Below are 18937 nucleotides of genomic sequence, written 5' to 3'. Positions count from 1 at the left end.
GTGTCGGACTATCGAATTGTGTGGCCTATTTTTTAGGGTCTCCATATACCTATGAGGGTGATGGTGAGTACTGTACCTGTCAACTGTCTACCTTCCATCATTAATACAGTTTTGAACTAACATATCTCCTTCAGTGGTAGACACTAAAGCCTATTTGCTATATCTGAGACAGAAAATATCTTTAAATAAGGTGTCATCTTGGCTAAAGTATTTGGTGTGTGACAGTCATCATCAGTTAGGATTGATACCTTATTTGTCTCTGTTGTAGAATCAACTGGAAGTCTCGAAACACCATTTAGTTTTTGTACTGGCCATATAAGAGCATTACCAAAATATAATTTACCCATTTTCTGTTAATATTTGCATGGTATTCCATCTACTGTTTCCCAGTATATATTGGATAGGTGGCTTTTTCCATTCATGATAGCTGATTACAGTTAAGTCTGGGTGTATCCTTGTAGGTGTGTCCTTTTTTCCTTTCATGTATATCCATCCTGGTTTCTGAGATTTCAATGTTTCTTCTTTCTCTTAATTTCATCTTTCCTAGTTTGCCTCCCATCACTCCTACAGCTCAAATTATCTCCTGGACAAGAGATTTTAGTTCATTTAAAATATCCTATAATCATGCTACCTGGTAGAGGGCCTTCCACTATGTCTAGCCCACCTCAATTCTCAAAGTCAGAGCAAGAGGCTACCTTCCCCAGGCAGTAAAGACTTGGATTCTCTTGTACTAGTGATCTCTACCTCCCTGCAGTGATTGCATCCCACGTTGGAAATCTCTGAAATCCACAGCCATGACTGGAACTTGGCCAATGCTCACTGAAGATACCCGATCGGAAAAGCCATTGCAAGGAATATACTGTCTCCTGATCAAACCTTGCAAACCACTAATGGTTATTTTTTGTTACTCTATCCTTTTATCTTTCTATAAATTTGTAGATTAGAATTTAGAGGATGCCCAAATCAGAGTCAACATGAGAACATAGCATGGAGAAGGGACTCAGAAAACTTAAGAGAAGGCACATGATACCACCAGAATTTCATTTCTTCATCATTTTCTCTTTACCCCTGGACCTGCCATCTAGTTGGCCATATGATTATTTGGGTCTAACCATCTAATAGGCCAAAAATGTCACACACTTCTTATAGGGAGACCTAGGTTGTGTTCGAGACATTCCTGCTCCCGTACTTGGCAGTCAGGGACAAGGCTAGCTCCTAATACCAACACCTGCCTATTACACATGGGAGATTATAGCTTGGGTTTACAGAAGCAGTGCTGCTTCTGTAGTTTGAGGACTGAACTTCAGTCTCTTTTGTGGGACCTTGCCCTCTGAATGTCAGTTTCTAGGACATATTTCTGCTGTCTACTGAGACCATGTTAGCATTAGGGATGGAGGTAAGGTCCAGGTGTTATTAACGGATGGAATTACAGCAGTAGTAGGCTAGGGAACTCAGGAATACTTATCTTGCCTTGGCCCTACCACTCTTGCTGTTCTACAAAGGATACATATGCTTAAAAGAGTGTCAAAAGAATGCAAAGCAACGTTTTGTTAACTGAGACATTGGCTCCAAACCCTAGTTCAGCACTCTATTGAGCTGGACTTGACTACTGGAAAAACCATCACAAGGCAGCTTAGGGTAGAGGCAGCCTGCAACTCAGAACTAAAGCAGGGTGAATGGCTTAGCATTTCCTGTAAGCCACAATCAAACTTCAGAATTTGCCACTCCAGTGAGAAAAAAGCTCACAGCTACCAGCTCCAGTTAGAATGAATCCAAAAACAGTCTTTCTGTCCATATGGGATTGTTTATATTCCTAAGGCTCCATCCACTAGAAACTGGTTCAACAGGTGTTCAGGAATTTTACCCATCGGTTGTACGTGAACTGTGAACTTCCAGATGTTCAAGCTGGTTTTAGAAAAGGCAGAGGAACCAGAGATCAAATTGCCAACATTCGCTGGATCACTGAAAAAGCAAGAGAGTTCCAGAAAAACATCTATTTCTGCTTTATTGATTATGCCAAAGACTTTGTGTGGATCACAACAAACCGTGGAAAATTCTGAAAGAGATGGAAATACCAGACCACCTGACCTGCCTTTTGAGAAACCTATATGCAGGTCAGGAAGCAACAGTTAGAACTGGACATGGAACAACAGACTGGTTCCAAATAGGAAAAGGAGTACGTCAAGGCTGTATATTGTCACCCTGCTTATTTAACTTATATGCAGAGTACATCATGAGAGATGCTTGGCTGGATGAAGCGCAAGCTGGAATCAAGATTGCCGGGAGAAATATCAATAACCTCAGGTATGCAGATGACACCACCCTTATGGCAGAAAGTGAAGAAGAACTAAAGAGCCTCTTGATGAAAGTGAAAGAGGAGAGTGAAAAAGTTGGCTTAAAGCTCAACATTCAGAAAACGAAGATCACGGCATCCGGTCCCATCACTTCATGGCAAATAGATGGGGAAACAGTGGAAACAGTGTCAAACTTTATTTTGGGGGGCTCCAAAATCACTGCAGATGGTGACTGCAGCCATGAAATTAAAAGATGCTTACTCCTTGGAAGGAAAGTTATGACCAACTAGACAGCATATTAAAAAGCAGAAACATTACTTTGTCAACAAAGGTCTGTCTAGTCAAGGCTGTGGTTTTTCCAGTAGTCATGTATGGATGTGAGAGTTGAACTGTAAAGAAAGCTGAGTGCTTAAGAATTGATGCTTTTGAACTGTGGTGTTGGAGAAGACTCCTGAGAGTCCCTTGGACTCCAAGGAGATCCAACCAGTCCATCCTAAAAGAAATCAGTCCTGGGTGTTCATTGGAGGGACTGATGTTGAAGCTGAAACTCCAATATTTTGGCCACCTAATACAGAGAGCTGACTCATTTGAAAAGACCCTAATGTTGAGAAAGATTGAGGGCAGGAGGAGAAGGGGACGACAGAGGATGAGATGGTTAGATGGGATCACCGACTCAGTGGTATGAGTTTGGGTAAACTCTGGAAGTTGGTGATGGACAGGGAGGCCTGGCATGCTGTGGTTCATGCTGTCACAAAGAGTTGGACACGACTGAGCGACTGAACTGAACTGAACCCATCAGTTGAACAGTCTGCCATGACTTGTGTAAGAGGATAGGAAGAGGATCAGAGAGGAGCCTTGAACCCCTTCCCCTGGAGGCCAATATGGACACTGCTTAGATACCCAGTTTCTGTAGCCAGGTCTGTTTCTATAGTCTGTGGTTGATTGAATGTTGATATATGGCTGGAACACTGACAACCACAAAATGTCACAAGAAATACCATTACAGAATGCAAACCTGACAACTTCTCTTGAGAATCATATCACCTAAGTGGGATTTCTTATTTACCATATTTTGTGATTATTGGTGAGACAGTTTGTCAGTGAACTTGAGTCCTTGAGAACAATGGCCCATGATGTGACAGTATCACAGTATTTTGAGTCTTCTCTTCTGGGAGATGGCAACTGTTGCCAGTCATGATAGTAGGAGAAAAAAGTGTTGCTTTAATATGCTATTATAAATGCACATTTACTGCTAAAATTTAAATACAGACACACTGTGTTTTTAAAAGATTCACTTTTATGGTTAAAAAAGCAAGATAAACTGTGTGAATAACTTGCATGCTGTAATTTTCTTCATGTGGAGATCTTCCACAATGCTAGGTGCTGGAGCATGGCAAGATATACTACTACTACATGGCAAGATACATGGCAAGATTCCTGAGCCTTCTGGACCTGCTAACTAGTGGCTGTACCTCCCAGGGTGCAGGCATTTGGACTTAATACATTAAGGAGAATATTCAGAATTAGCTTCAGGCTTTGAGGGTAACTGAGCTTGGTTTAGCTTTACTTTAGTTAGGCACTGCATCAGTTAGCTTTTCCTACCAGCCACTCTTAAAACTTAATGGCTTAAAATAACCATTCCTTGAACTCAAAATTCTGTCGGTTGGCAGTTTGGGTTGGGCTCAGATGGGTGGTTCTTTTGGTCTTGGCTCTGTTCACTCACATATCTATGTCAGCTACTGGCTAAATAGCTCTGGTTGTGGGAATTGACTGATTGTAAGCTTGGGCAATGGGGGTAGCTTTATCATCCAGTAGGTTAGCTGGGGCTTGTTCACATGGCAGCTTGGCAGGGATCCAAAAGAAAGAGCAGGAGTTTAGAAGGCTTTCTTGAGGCCCAGTCTTGGATTCCACACTAGATACTACTGGTCAAAGCATATCACAAGGCCGGACCAAATTTACAGGATACTGAAAACGACTCCACTTCTTGATAAGAGGTGCTGCAAAGTTACGTGGCCAAAGGTCTAAATACAAGATGTGGGTGGACAAGAATCTACCACAAGCTTCTGTTGAGGTGTCCTGATTTATAGTTAGTGTGCGAAAAACAGTCCTCTAGGAGTAGCCCAAATTATAACATGGGATCCCCTTGCACACAGCTCAGTGGAAGGTCCAGAGTCTATCACTTAGAACCTTCCTTCCTGATGTGTCCATGAAGGGCATCAAGATATTTTGCACCTGCCTGTTTACTATGCCGTTTGAACTAGTAGTCTTTTTGAGCCCCTAGTTTGGATCCCTTATCTATTTGGCTACAAGAACATTTGGACCCCCCATTTCTGAGTACAAGGATGTATATAGGTCACCATATAGGAAGCTAATTGCTTCCCTATATATTTCTTAAGGGGCTTTCTGCAATGGCTCAGTGGGTAAAGAATCTGCCTGTAATGCAGGAGACACAGGAGATGCTGGTTCAGTCCTTGGATTGGGTAGATACCCTGGAGGAGGAAATGGCAAGCCACTCTTGCCTGAAGTATCCCATGGACAGAGAAGACTGGTGGGCTACAGTCCAAAGGGTCACAAAGAGTCAGACACGACTTAGCAACTGAGCACACACAGCACATACATCTCTTACTTCTTGCTTAGTAATAAGACTATATTTTCAGCTGTTCACATTGCCAGTTGTCTAAAAGACTTCATTAGCCCGTTCCCTTTGTGGCTGGGTATAGCTGCATACCTAAGTTTGGCCAGTGAAATGTAAACAGAAGTGACATCGCAACTCCTGGAAAGTGTCCTTAAAAGAAGAGGTTTTCTTCCTCTTTTCCTCTTTCCTGCTGGTTAGAATGTGCCTATTATGGCTGAAGTTTGAGTAACCACCTTGAGTGATGTGGAGGCATGTCAAGGATGGTGTAGCAGCTGGATACAAGGAGCCTGGGTCCCTGATGACCGTGGAACTGCCTGACTAGCCACTGGGTGCTTCCACTTCCAGACTGTATCTTGAGAGAGAAATAGTTTTCCATCTGTTTAAGCCACTCTTTTTGATTTTTGTTGTCATTGGTATCTGGACTGTCATAGGTATCTATATCCTAACTAATACCCCAACATAGATTTTTTTAAATTGAGCAAATTCTTATTGAAACAAATTCCCTTAAGCCAACTAAAGTCCTTAATTGATTTTCTAAACTGTACCGATTTTTTTTTCCATTTGTATTTTTATTCTACTGAAAGTATCAATATTTTCTTTGGGATTCATTAGTTTCATTTTAAGTTCACAGTAAGGATTTGCTTTATCAATAAACTTTTTCATAGTAAAATTTGCTTTGTAAATTATAATCTGTGGATGTTATTTTTTATCAGTCTGTTTCCTTGGGTCAAAGTTTACATGTCAAAAAATTTTAAGAACCTGTAATTTTTATTTGTAAAATTATATTAAATAACAAATTTTATCTTGTGCAGTTTTACAAGTTGCCATGTTTTTCTATGGTCATTATTTCCACCAAGTCTAAACTTTCTCAGGTCAGTTTTCAGTTTCCAGTATTACAAATGACATGTATTTTTTTCAGTTTTTTGTTTCTAATACATCTTAGCATGTGCTGTCTTAGACACTGACCGTTTTATTTTGTGTTGATTAGTTAGTTCTACCAGTTATATTTATTATTAAGACTCGGAAATTGATAATTTCTTGGTGATCCCACAAGGAAATTGTGTGCAACTCCCCTCAGGTGTCCCAGAATTTCCCCATTCTTAAGGATGGATCTCTGGTATTGCACATCAAGGCTTGTGAATACAATCTTTCTCCTCATGATTTGTTCCTGGCACTCTCCTTTGGTGCTGCTGCTGCTAAGTCGTGTCCGACTCTGTGTGACCCCATAGACAGCAGCCCACCAGGCTCCGCCATCCCTGAGATTCTCCAGGCAAGAATACTGGAGTGGATTGCCATTTCCTTCTCCAATGCATGAAGGTGAAAAGTGAAAGTGAAGTCTCTCCGTCGTGTCTAATTCTTAGCGATCCCATAGACTACAGCCCACCAGGCTCCTCCGTCCATGGGATTTTCCAGGCAAGAGTACTGGAGTGGGGTGCCACTGCCTTCTCTGCTCCTTTGGTGCAAATGCTACTGAATCAAAGTTGCAATTACCATTACTTAAAGTGGGAAAAAATGTTATGCATCCCTGAGCCCCCACCTTGACAGCCATTTTGTTAAAATACCACCAAAATATCATTAAAATGGACTCACGTGGTTTATAAGTAACATGACTTATCATACGTAGTACAACACGTAACAGGCAGTTCCTCCAAATATAATTATGACTGGTTATTTGTTCTTCTTAAACTTTTGGTACATAGTTTACACTCAATATGCAACTCTGTTACCTCTACAAAACCATAAATATAATACTGAAACTTTCTGTCTTTCCACCTTCTGTGCAAAATTCACACACAGACACACACACACTCATAAACAAGCAATAAAAACAAATCAATTAAAAGAATGCATGTTAGGGGCAAGGCAATGCCCTTCAGCTAAAGCCCACCAGGAACACATCTGTAGTTGATCCAGTTGGGTTTACTACTTGCTACAGAGAAGCTGAATGCACACCCTGGGAAGCCATGGGGTCTCAGTGAAAGGAAAGTAGAAAGAACCTACTTATTAAAGGATTTGGGCTTTGGTTAAGTAGGGGAAGGGTCTGAGGAAGTGGAGGTTCTTTCTAGATTGATGCTGTCAGGAATCAGAGACGATTCTATGACTGGGTATCTCACTGAAATCTTTCTTACAGGGAGGGCAGGCTAGAGAAAGGATAAAGCTCTAATCAGGGGTCCCCAACTTCCAGGATCTAACGCCTGATGATCTGAGGTGGAATTGATGTAATAATAGTAGAAATAAAGTGCGCAGTAATGTAATGTTGAATCATCCCGAAACCACCCCACAACTCTGGTCCATGGAAAAATCGTCTTGCATGAAGCCAGTCCCTGGTGCCAAAAAGATTGGGGACCACTACGTCTAACTGGTAGAGAAATAGCAGTTCCTCATTTAGCTAAGAGGGAGCGGTGTTTGGTAGTTTGTTTGGAGCACAGTGACCTTGACCTTGTGCTTAAGACAAAATTATGAAGTGTCCTTTCTTTGTTTCTCATTCAAACAATACTTGTTTGAAGTTTTATGTGAACTTATTAAAATGTCCAGTGGAAGAAGAACATTCACTGCGCTTGAGGTTATCATGGCTATAAACTGGTAAAGCAGGAGTACTCTGAGAAGAAACCCTAATGCAACATGTGCCACCTCTATTCGTGGGAAGATTAGCACACCTCTCCTGGGCTCAGCTGATTTCAAGGCATCAAAGCCCTATTTGTACACTCTAAGAAGGAAAAAAGTTGAAATAGAGGTATTAAACTCCTAGTAAAATTGAATTCCTCTCACCGGAATGGTCCATATTCTGGGTGGATGAAAGAACAAAATTCAGAACAAAAGTGTTCTGGGGGTCAAAAATGGCAGGGTCAGAATAGAGGCCTTCAGAGCAAATGTCCTGCACTATCTGGGAATGCCCCAAGGGCCCACAGGGTTTCCCAAGGTCTCTGTCTGGTCTCCTGCCTGTCCCTTGGAACTAGGCCAAGATTTGCATAAACCCTTGAGGTTGGAAACCTCCGCCTTTGTTACCCTAAGTTGTTTCCTTCAGAACAGACTTTCCATGCCACTTTTTTTTTTCCTTTTTTTTTTTTTCCATGCCACTTTTGCAGCCACTGAATTTGGCAAGGTTTGTGATTCCTTCATTGCCCCAGAGGCCATGGCTGGTGCTGGACTGTTCAGTGTGATAACTGAACTGATGTGTCCAGGGCAGAACGTCCCCACTCCATCACTTCCAGGGGCCCCGAGCGAGATCCCCACCCAGGCCACTCCTGAGGAAAGGTCAAAAATGGTGTGAAATCCGAACATGAGCTCTTTAAAACGTTAACTAACTCTTGTTCAAGATGCCAGAAGATCCGAGCTGAGATTGGTTCCTGGATTTGCCATCCCACAGACACAGTCCTTCGGTTCCTCTTTGATTCTATTGGACAAGGTCTGACCCACAGTGCTCTTTGTACTCTCATTGTGATTTGATCTTAGAAGCTTTGTTGCTCTTTCTGTCACTGGACCTTGGCCAGAGTCCTCTCTCTCTATCCTGACAAATGTCATTACCTACACATTCATTTAAAATGTGTTTATCTATTATTTATTCATTGGTACATTCATTTATTCATTCTTCATTTAATTCGAGTTCGGGTTAACCTCCTGGGAGAAGGGGTTGTGGCCATGAGGATCTCAACAGAAAGCCTTTCAAGGTTTGCATCTGTAGGCACTTTGTCTCTGATGGTCTGCAGGTATTTCTTTGTTTCTTTCTTTCATTTTCTTTGTCTTTCTAATGGACTCTGGGTCTCGCCCATCCCGTTAATTGCCTTCACCTGCTTTTACACTCAAATTCATTTAAACAGCCCTCCCCCTCCTCAGGCATTCCAGTAATTCTGACCACCTCACCATGAAAAGGTGGCTATTGTAAGGACACAAGCCATCAGGAATCCAGGTACTTCTGCTTTCCATCTCTCTCCAGGACTCCATGATGTCTGTACTGTCATTCTCAGTATCTGCTTCTTTCTGTGATTATGCCTTAATGGATAGCCAACTAAGATTTTAGGTCTTAGAAGCCCGTGCTATGTGGAGCGTTCTGTGTTTGTTGTTGGTTTGCCTTGCTGTGACTCTTCATAGATTCTTCTCTTCAGGGCCTTTTCGGGAAGCTTCAGCTGTCATTTCTAACTGTTTCAGCCTTCACATTTCTGAGTGGGAGACTAGTAGGTATACTGATCCTCTTCTACATCAGGTCACATTGTAGGTAAGTGTTTTGATTGACCTGATTGCACCCAGGTCGGGGGTATACCCTGTGACTAGAGGACAAGGTCACGTGATATTAAAAACTTGGTGGCACGAGCAGCAGACAGTAAAGGCAGGCTGTGGCTAACACGCATGTCCCTCTGGTTGGTTTCTGCATGGTTGGTCCACCAACCTTTCTCCTATATGCAGGACCCAAGTTTCTCTGCATAGAAGGGTCTCCCTATCACACCTCAGCCACAAACACTTGCTCCCCCCACTTCCAGGAGAAAGACAACCCAATTTTATCTAGAAATAAAGGCTTCCCCAGTGGCTCAGTGGTAAAGACTCTGCCTGCAATGCAAGAGACAATGCAAGAGATGCGAGTTCTATTCCTGGGTCAGGAAGATCCCCTAGAGGAGGGCATGGCAACCCACTCCAGTATTCTTGCCTGGAGAATCCCATGGACAGAGGAGCCTGGCAGGCTATAGTCCATGCGGTCATAAAGAGTCAGACATGACTGAAGTGACTCAGCACACACGCACACAATATGAAAAGAACACATTAAAAGCTGCTCATCAGACTCAGTGTCTAGAACTCTTAGGTGACATCTTCAAATCTTCAATTCCTGGGCCTGTCTGTGGCTCCTGGTTCAGAGTATATACTGCATCCAGCAGGTGCTTGGGAGTGGTGGGTTTTACACTGGGACTGGTAGGCATACATGTACTGCAAAGAAGTGACTTCCTTGATGAGCAAATCTGACCCACTGGAGACCTGCCTCTGGGAGGCTTACCCCTGAGATGCCCTGAGGGCAGCTGCAGTGCATTTGCAGGTAATGCTGGCACTCTTGGCCAAGCAGTTTGAGGCCTGGGCTCTCAAACTGGAGCTTGGATTGGAATCACCTGCAGGGCTTATAAACCATAGATAGCTGAGCTTCACCCTCAGAGTTCTTGCTTTCATGGGAATGTGCAGGAGAACTAATAAGTTCTCAGGTGATGATGATTCTGCTGGTCGGGGAATCACACTTTGAAACCCGCCATTTTAGGGTGCTTGAATCAGGCCTCTGGTGGTCAAGTAGAAGTGGGTTTTGTTTTTCCAAATAGTAAAAACTAAAAAAAAAAAAAAGAAGTGGGGTTTTGGTGGTAGTCTCAATCCAGGAGAATTTCTCTAGGTCTTCTGTTACTTGTGTGCCTGGGAACCTCTATATTTGTCATTTCCAAACAGACGTCTCCCTGTGTCCCATCCCTCCTGGCACCTGGCTGTTGTGATGTCCACATGTAGTTCTGTGATGAACTGCAGACACTTGTGTATTTCATGATCCTTTTCTTATCACCTTTCCCATTCTCCATTCCTGCCAGGAAAGGACCAACAGCTACTTATGTTTCCTAACTCCAATTGCTAATACTAGGAATTGGATTGGCTGGCCAGGTTATCTTTTTGTGTCAGGCCAAAAAGGGTTGCTGGCTGGCCTAGGGATTTTTCAGCCTTTGGATTGTGAGTCCATCCTGAGTCCTGTTGACTGTGGCCAGTGCAGAGCAGAGAAATATCGTGTAGAACATGGCTGTTTGGGCAGCAGAGGCTAAGGATAGGGCAGTTGCACAATGGGCCTCGGGCCTGGCAGGCACTGATGAACATTTTGAATACAGAGTATTGACTGGCAAAGTTGATTTTCAGATGGTACACAGCATCCTGGTTAATTTTGATCAATATGGTGATATTTAATGTAATCAGTTCAGTCAGTCAGTTCAGTCACTCAGTCGTGTTCGACTCTGAGACCCCATGGACTGCAGCATGCCAGGCCTCCCTGTTGTCCATCACCAACTCCCGGAGTATACACAAACTCATGTCCATCGAGTTGGTGATGCCATCCAAAAATCTCATCCTCTGTCGTCCCCTTCTTCTCCTGCCTTCGATCTTTTCTAGCAACAGGGTTTTTCAGTGAGTCATTTCTTCACATCAGGTGGCCAAAGTATTGGAGTTTCCGCTTCAACATCGGTCCTTTCAATGAATATTCAGGACTGATTTCCTTTAGGATGGACTGGTTTGATCTCCTTGCAGTCCAAGGGACTCTCAAGACTCTTCTCCAACACCACAGTTCAAAAGCATCAATTCTTCGGCACTCAGCTTTCTTTATAGTCCAACTCTCACATCCATACATGACTGCTGGAAAAACAGCCTTGACTAGATGGACCTTTGTTGGCAAAGTAATGTCTTTGCTTTTTAGTATGCTGTCTAGGTTGGTCATAACTTTCCTTCCAAGGAGCAAGAATCTTTTAATTTCATGACTGCAGTCACCATCTGCAGTGATTTTGGAGCCCCCCAAAATAAAGTCAGCCACTGTTTCCACTGTTTCCCCATCTATTTCCCATGAAGTGATTGGACAAAATGCCATGATCTTAGTTTTCTGAATGTTGAGCTTTAAGCCAACTTTTTCACTTTCCTCTTTCACTTTCATCAAGAAGCTTTTTAGTTCCTCTTCACTTTCTGCCATAAGGGTGGTGTTATCTGCATATCTGAGGTTATTGATATTTCTCCTGGCAATCTTGATTCCAGCTTGTGCTTCATCCAGCCCAGCGTTTCTCATGATGTACTCTGCATATAAGTTAAATAAGCAGGGTGACAATATACAGCCTTGACGTACTCCTTTTTCTATTTGGAACCAGTCTGTTGTTCCATGTCCAGTTCTAACTGTTGCTTCCTGACCTGCATATAGGTTTCTCAAGAGGCAGGTCAGGTGGTCTGGTATTCCCATCTATTTCAGAATTTTCCACAGTTTATTGTGATCCACACAGTCAAAGGCTTTGGCATAGTCAATAAAGCAGAAATAGATGTTCTCTGGAACTCTCTTCCTTTTTCCATGATCCAGTGAATGTTGGCAATTTGATCTCTGGTTCCTCTGCCTTTTCTCAAACCAGCTTGAACATCTAGAAGTTCACAGTTCACGTACTGCTGAAGCCTGGCTTGGAGAATTTTGAACATTACATGTGAGATGAGTGCAATTGTGCAGTAATTGGAGCATCCTTTGGCATTGCCTTTCTTAGGGATTGGAATGAAAACTGACCTTTTCCAGTCCTGTGGCCACTGCTGAGTTTTCCAAATTTGCTGGCATATTGAGTGCAGCACTTTCACAGCATCATCTTCTAGGATTTGAAATAGCTCAACTGGAATTCCATCACCTCCACTAGCTTTGTTTGTAATGATGATTTCTAAAGCCCACTTGACCTCACATTTACCAAATGATTATTTACAGAAGGATCCACTCTGGATTTCTTCTAAATAGCCATTCGTATATTGTATTGAAATGAGTTTTAATTTGTAAAAGGTCAATCTGTGTGACACTTCACATCATAACCAACAAATACTTACTGAATGATTGAATGACTGAATGAATGAATGCAAAACTACTGTAGCATGAAATTGAAAATACCATTTTATAAATACCTGCAGGATAAAAGATTTTGATACAAATTTAACAACAGTAAGTTGTAATCATAAGTGCAACAGGCAAAATATTAAATAGAAACCATCATGAGTTGTCAAAATACCAGTGATTGGCACTTAGAGTTCATTATTTTGAAGCAAAATATAAAACTGCTTCCTGAATATTCAGTCTGAAAAAAACATTCTGCTGGTTTGTGGTGATCTTGGAAGTTAGTTTAAACTTCACATGCAGCTACGTATTAAAGAAAAGACATTTTTATGGCATGTGGACAATTCAGCAACTGATGCATTCTCCATTTCTTGAGCTACAGTGGAATTTGCCAGTGTCAAGAGTATCAAGAGACTTTTTTTTTGCAAAGAGAAAAGACCACAGGAGAGATAAAAGGAAGTTATAAGGAAATGTAAAGGAAGGAGTATTATGTTCCAAGCCTTTAAAATATAGAAAAGTGAGGGAGAAGTCATTTTGAACACATGCTATGCTGTGCTACAGTACTCTGTACATTTTTAATAATGAAAGGCAGATCAGCTCAAGATTTATTTAATGTATATCAAAACCAATGGTTTAGAAAATACATAAAGTGCCTTTGAATACAGGGTGAACAGGAACTAGGACAATGCTGCTTTTCTTTCTTTGGTTAAATGAGGCTTAGTTATGGGTATCACATAGGTTTTATATAAACACAATGCTGGAAGGGAAGTTCTAACTTTACAAGGACAAATGGAGTTTAATTTACAACTAAATTGTGTCTCAGAAACTATTAATATATTATGTCTCTCAAGGGTTGGGGAATGATTTCATTATCCCGTAGGAGCTATGAAAAAATGGGGGTGATTTTAGTTTTGGTGAGATCTCAAGATGAGCAAAAGAGCTTCAAGATGGAAGGAGTTAATTTGATTATAAAATATGTCACTACTTTTTATTGGTTTCAAATGAATTTGGAGCCTCATGCCAACATTTTTGGAATTGTAAAATGAATGAGTTCTATTAATAGTGGGGAATGTCATCCTTAAGGGGACCTTAATGGTTATGCAGCCCAATCCCTGAATTTTATAAATGGGAAAACTTATGCTCACAGAGTTAGTGACTTGCCTAATGTCACAGAGTGAGTCAGGAGAGAACTGGGACAAAAACTGAGGTCAACTCTTAGTCCAGTGTTATTTCTCTCTTCCTCACTCCCTGCCTCCCTCCTTCTCTTCCTTCCTTCCCTTCTTTCTTTCACACCACACCAACCAGGGTTTGAACCCAGGTCACAACAGTTAAAGCACTGAATCCTAACCACTGGACCACCAGGGAACTCCTCCAATATTATTTCTCATCCCATACTAGTTGAAACTCTGTGTTATTTTATTTATTTATGCTCTAAATAGCTGTATTATTTTGCTAGGACTATTAGAACAAAGTACCACAAACTAGATGGCTTAAAATGACAGAAATTGATTGTCTCTCATTTATGGAGGCTTGAAGCCTGACGTCAAGGTGTCAGCAAGGCCATGCTTCCTGTGAGATTGTAGGTAGAATCACCCTTTGTCTCTTCCTAGCTTCTGGTAGTGGCCATCAACCCTTGGTGTTCCTTGGCTGGCTGCTATGTCACTCCAATCTGTACCTTTGGCATAGGTGGCATTTTCCCTATGTATCTATCTTTGTCCAGGTTTCCTTCTTCTTTTAAGGATACCAGTCATGTTGAATTAGGGACCAACCTAATGATGTCACCTTTTTTTTTAAAATGATTTAATTATTTACTTTATTTTTGTTGTGCTGGGTCTTTGTTGCTGCACGGGCAAGCTGGGGCTGCTCTTCATTGTGGTGCATGGGCTTCTCATTGCGGTGGTTTCTCTTGTTGCAAAGCATGCACTCTAGGACACTTGGGCTTCAGCAGTTGCAGCTCCCAGGCTCTAGAGCACAGACTCAGTAGTTGTGACAAACGGGCTTTGTTGCTCTGCATCATGTGGGATCTTCCCAGATTAGGCATTGAACCCATGTCTCCTGCACTGGCAGGCAGATTCTTTACCACTTGAGAGTCCCTTGGACTGCAAGGAGATCCAACCAGTCCATTCTGAAGGAGATCAGCCCTGGGATTTCTTTGGAAGGAATGATGCTAAAGCTGAAACTCCAGTACTTTGGCCACCTCATGCAAAGAGTTGACTCATTGGAAAAGACTCTGATGCTGGGAGGGATTGGGGGCAGGAGGAGAAGGGGAAGACAGAGGATGAGATGGCTGGATGGCATCACTGACTCGATGGACGTGAGTCTGAGTGAACTCCGGGAGTTGGTGATGGACAGGGAGGCCTGGCGTGCTGCGATTCATGGGGTCACAAAGAGTCGGACACGACTGAGCGACTGATCTGATCTGAAGCCACCAGGAAAGCCCCATGACTTCATCTTAACTTGATTAAATCTGCGAAGACCCTATGTATAAATAAGGTCATATTCACAAGTGCCAGTGCTTAGTATTTTATCATGTCTTTTTCGAGACACAATTCAACTCATAATATCAGTTTTATTGAGATATCACTCACATGTCTTATAATTCACCAATTGAAGTGTACAATCTATGGTTGTTAGTATATTTGGAGTTGTGTAATTATCACCACAATCTAATTTTAGAATTTCCATTCCCCCTAAAAGAGACTCCATACCCATTAGGGACCATTCCCTACTTTCCCTCTCCCTGCCCTATCCCTAAGCATTCACTAATCTGCTTTTGTCTCTCTAAATATGCCTCCTCTGGACATTTCATGTAAATGGAGTCATAAAATATGTAGTCTGATGTTACTGTTCTTTCACTTAGAAAAATGTTTTCAAGGTTGATCCATGTATCAGTACTCCATTATTTTTTATAGCTGCATAATATCCTTTGTACGATATTATGGATGAATGGATATCTATCCATTCATCAGTTGATGGACATTTGAGTTTTCACTTCATTTTGGGGTTATATGGATAATGCTTCTGTGAACATTTGTCTTCAAACTTTTGTGTGGAGATATGTTTTGGTTCCTCTTAGATATGTATAATTAGGAGTGGAATTGCTGGGTCATATGACAACTATATTTAGCTATTTGAGGAATTGGCAGATGGTTTTTCATAGTGGCTGTACCATTTTACATTCCCACCAGAAAGTATGAGGGTTCCAATTTCTCTGTATTTTTCCCAGCATTTGTTAGTGTTTATATCTTTTTTATTATATCCTAAGGGGTATGAAATGGTTTTAATATTGTGGTTTTAATTTGCATTTCCCTAATGGCTAATGATGTTGAGTGTTTTTTCATATGCTAATTGGCCATTTTATATCTTCTTTGGAGAAAAGTCTATTCAGATCATTTGACTATATTTTAAATTGAGTTATTTTGACTTTTTATTGTTGAGGTATAAGAGTTTTTAAATAGTCTGGATACAAATTCCTTATCAGATACATGATTTGCAAATATTTTCTCCCATTCTGTTGATTCTCTGTTCATTTTTTTCATGGCATCTTTAGAAGCACAAATGTTTTAAATTTTGATGAAGTCCAAATTATCTATTTTATTGTGGTTGTTGCCCAATATGTCTATATTGTACCAGACTGTCCTGCTTGCCATTATTTTTTAGTAAGTTTTGAAATCAGAAAGTTTGACTCCTCCTCCTTTGTCCTTGCTTTTCAAGGTTGTTTTGGCTGTTCTGGGAAGTTTGCAATTCCTTACTATAATTCTAATACATTAATATTAGAATCATTTTTTACACTTCTATAAAGAAATCATCTTGGATTCTGATAGGAATTTTGTTGAATATGTAGATTAATTTGTGGAATATTGACACCTTAACAGTCTGAAATCTTCCAATCCATGAACATGGAATATTTTTCCATTTATTTAGATCTCTAATATCCTTCAACAACAATGCTTTGTAGTTTTTGGAGTATACTTCTTTCAAAATTTATTCCCAAGTATTTTATTGTTTTTTATGCTATTGTAAATATAACTATTTTCTTAATTTCATTCTTTGTTCATCAAGATACAGTTGAGTTTTGTATATTCATCTTGCATCCTGCAGCCTTGCTGAACTTGTTTATTAGTTATAATAGATTTTTTAGTAGATTCTTTAGTGTTTTCTATGTAGAAGATCATGTCATCTTAAATTAGAAATAGTTTTACTTCTTTCCAATCTGGATGCCTTTTATTTCTTGCTTGATCGACTGGGTTAGAGCCACCAGGACAATGTTGAATAGAATTGGTGCTGGTTAGCATCATTGTCTCATTCCTGACCTGAGAGGAAAAGCTTTCAGTTTCTCACTATTATGATGTTAACCATGAGTTCTGAAGCTCTCCTTCCATTAGTCTCAACTGATCAATCCAACATTTCCCCCCACTATCAACCTTTGCATGCCGATTTGCCCAACTCCCCAGTTCCAGCCTTGCTCACAAAGACCCACTGGTCTAAATAGCCTGACTTTTAAAATCCTTTTCTTTACATGCCCTATTTTATTTTTTGCCTTTGTGCCCACTGCTCATATAGTTACAGCAAATGCTCCATTTCCTCCACATTCTAGTTCACACACTTCCTCAAGATGAAGCTCCATTTCCCAAGACTATGACACTACTACCTCCCCAACAGGCACAAGAGGGAACACATTGGACACACACACATCATGTAATTCCTCGAGACCCCATTTCCTAGGTTCTTGAAGCTAATTTATATTTTGATTCCACTAATAACACTTTGTAAATTTTCTTTTGTTATTTGAGTTATCTTTATCTTGGCTCCACCAACTATACTATAGCATTCTACAGAGGAAGGAACAAGAATGCTGTATTTTAATATTATCCCCAAAGGACTAGACACAAAGACCTCTAGGGCCCAAAGATGCTTAGTAAAAGCTGACTTCAGTCCAATTTAGTTCTCTCAGAAGGACCCCCTCTTTTTGTGAGCCATTTGGAAGATCAGAGCTGCCTGGTACCACTCATCGCTCTATCTGTGTCCCATTTCCATTTTCAAGGCATCTCTCTTCTCCTCCTTATATTGGCTGAGTTTTAGAGGGAGATAATTGGCTCCATCAATTTTTATAGCTTAATGAAAATCTCAACCATATTTACCTGCTTCTCTTCCAGAGTAAATGCATCATAAACCAAGGCAAAGTTATTCCTACAGCCCTTGTTTAAAAAATGTATGATTTTTATATTGGCCCCATTAAAGCAATATGGGGCCAAAGTCCAGTAGCTATGACCTCAAAGATGACCTCCTTTAAAAATCAGTGTCTCTCAGTGAGAAATGTTCACTCTCAAGGCCAGGCCCATGCTGGGGTTTGAGTGTGTCTGATAAGGGTCCCAGATTTCTGAGCACAGTATCTGCTGTTGTTTTTTCCCCATGGCATTTGTCTGTTTTTTGTGCTTTACTGCAACTGAAGTATTGACATCTTCCTGCCTCACCCCATTAACTATGGGAAATGCCATGGAATGAAGATCCTTTGCAATAAGCATACCACCAATAACAGAGAGTGGGGCTTAGTCTTATGGCCTTAATAGCTAAAAAGGAAGGCTGAATACCAGTTTCAGGAGAAAATAGTTTTTATTAGGTACTTGGTGAGCACATAGCCTGTGTCTGGCATGTAGGAGTGGATAGGCAAGTAAATACATAGTTGCTGCTCTAAAAGAATTTATAGTCTTACTAGGGTGATAAGACTGACATATCTCAAACAGAGAACTGTTTAGGTAGAAGTAGTATGTGGTAATTGCTAAAGTGAGGGCAGAGGAACATACCATCAGTGTCACTTGAAGTCAAGGAAGGCCTTACAGAGAAGGTGAACTTTTTCACCTTTGAAAGAGTTTGACTTGGAAGAATTTTGGTTGTCAGAGAAGAGAAAAAAGATGTTGACAATAAAAGGAGACTGATTAATAGGGTCAAAGGCCCAGGAACTCTTTGAAGATAATGTTAGTGAAATAGGATAAGTCTAGACTGAAATGTATCTTGAGAGGATAGAATCACAGAATATTAGAGTTGGAAAGGCATTGCTAATATTTCTGCTTAACCTGGAGCTCCTAGTACAGTGTCTACTTCCTGTTGTTTCCATTAGATTTTTTTTTAAATCCATGGAATTTTTTCTTAAAATGGAATCTTATGTAAAGAAGCCCAGTATGTAAAGCAAACAAGAGGGAAAATACTTTGGTTGAATTTAGGCAAGATCAAGATGAACCCACCTGAGATATGGGGACAGGTAATTATCTCCTTGTCATTAAATCTAATGAACACTTCTTAGTCCCCATCTTGCTTGGCTTCTCAGCAGCTTACTACATTGTTCACTACTCGCTTTTGCTAAACACATTCCTTTCCTATGTCTTCTATGATACAGCTCTTCTAATTTTCCTCTTCCTGGACTCTCCCTCTCAGTCTCATTTGGGTGCTCAT

Source organism: Bos javanicus, chromosome X (assembly GCF_032452875.1).
Source record: "Bos javanicus breed banteng chromosome X, ARS-OSU_banteng_1.0, whole genome shotgun sequence".
Taxonomy (NCBI): Eukaryota; Metazoa; Chordata; class Mammalia; order Artiodactyla; family Bovidae; genus Bos; species Bos javanicus.
The sequence above is the reverse complement of the archived record's forward strand: the minus strand, read 5'-3'. Positions refer to the sequence as shown.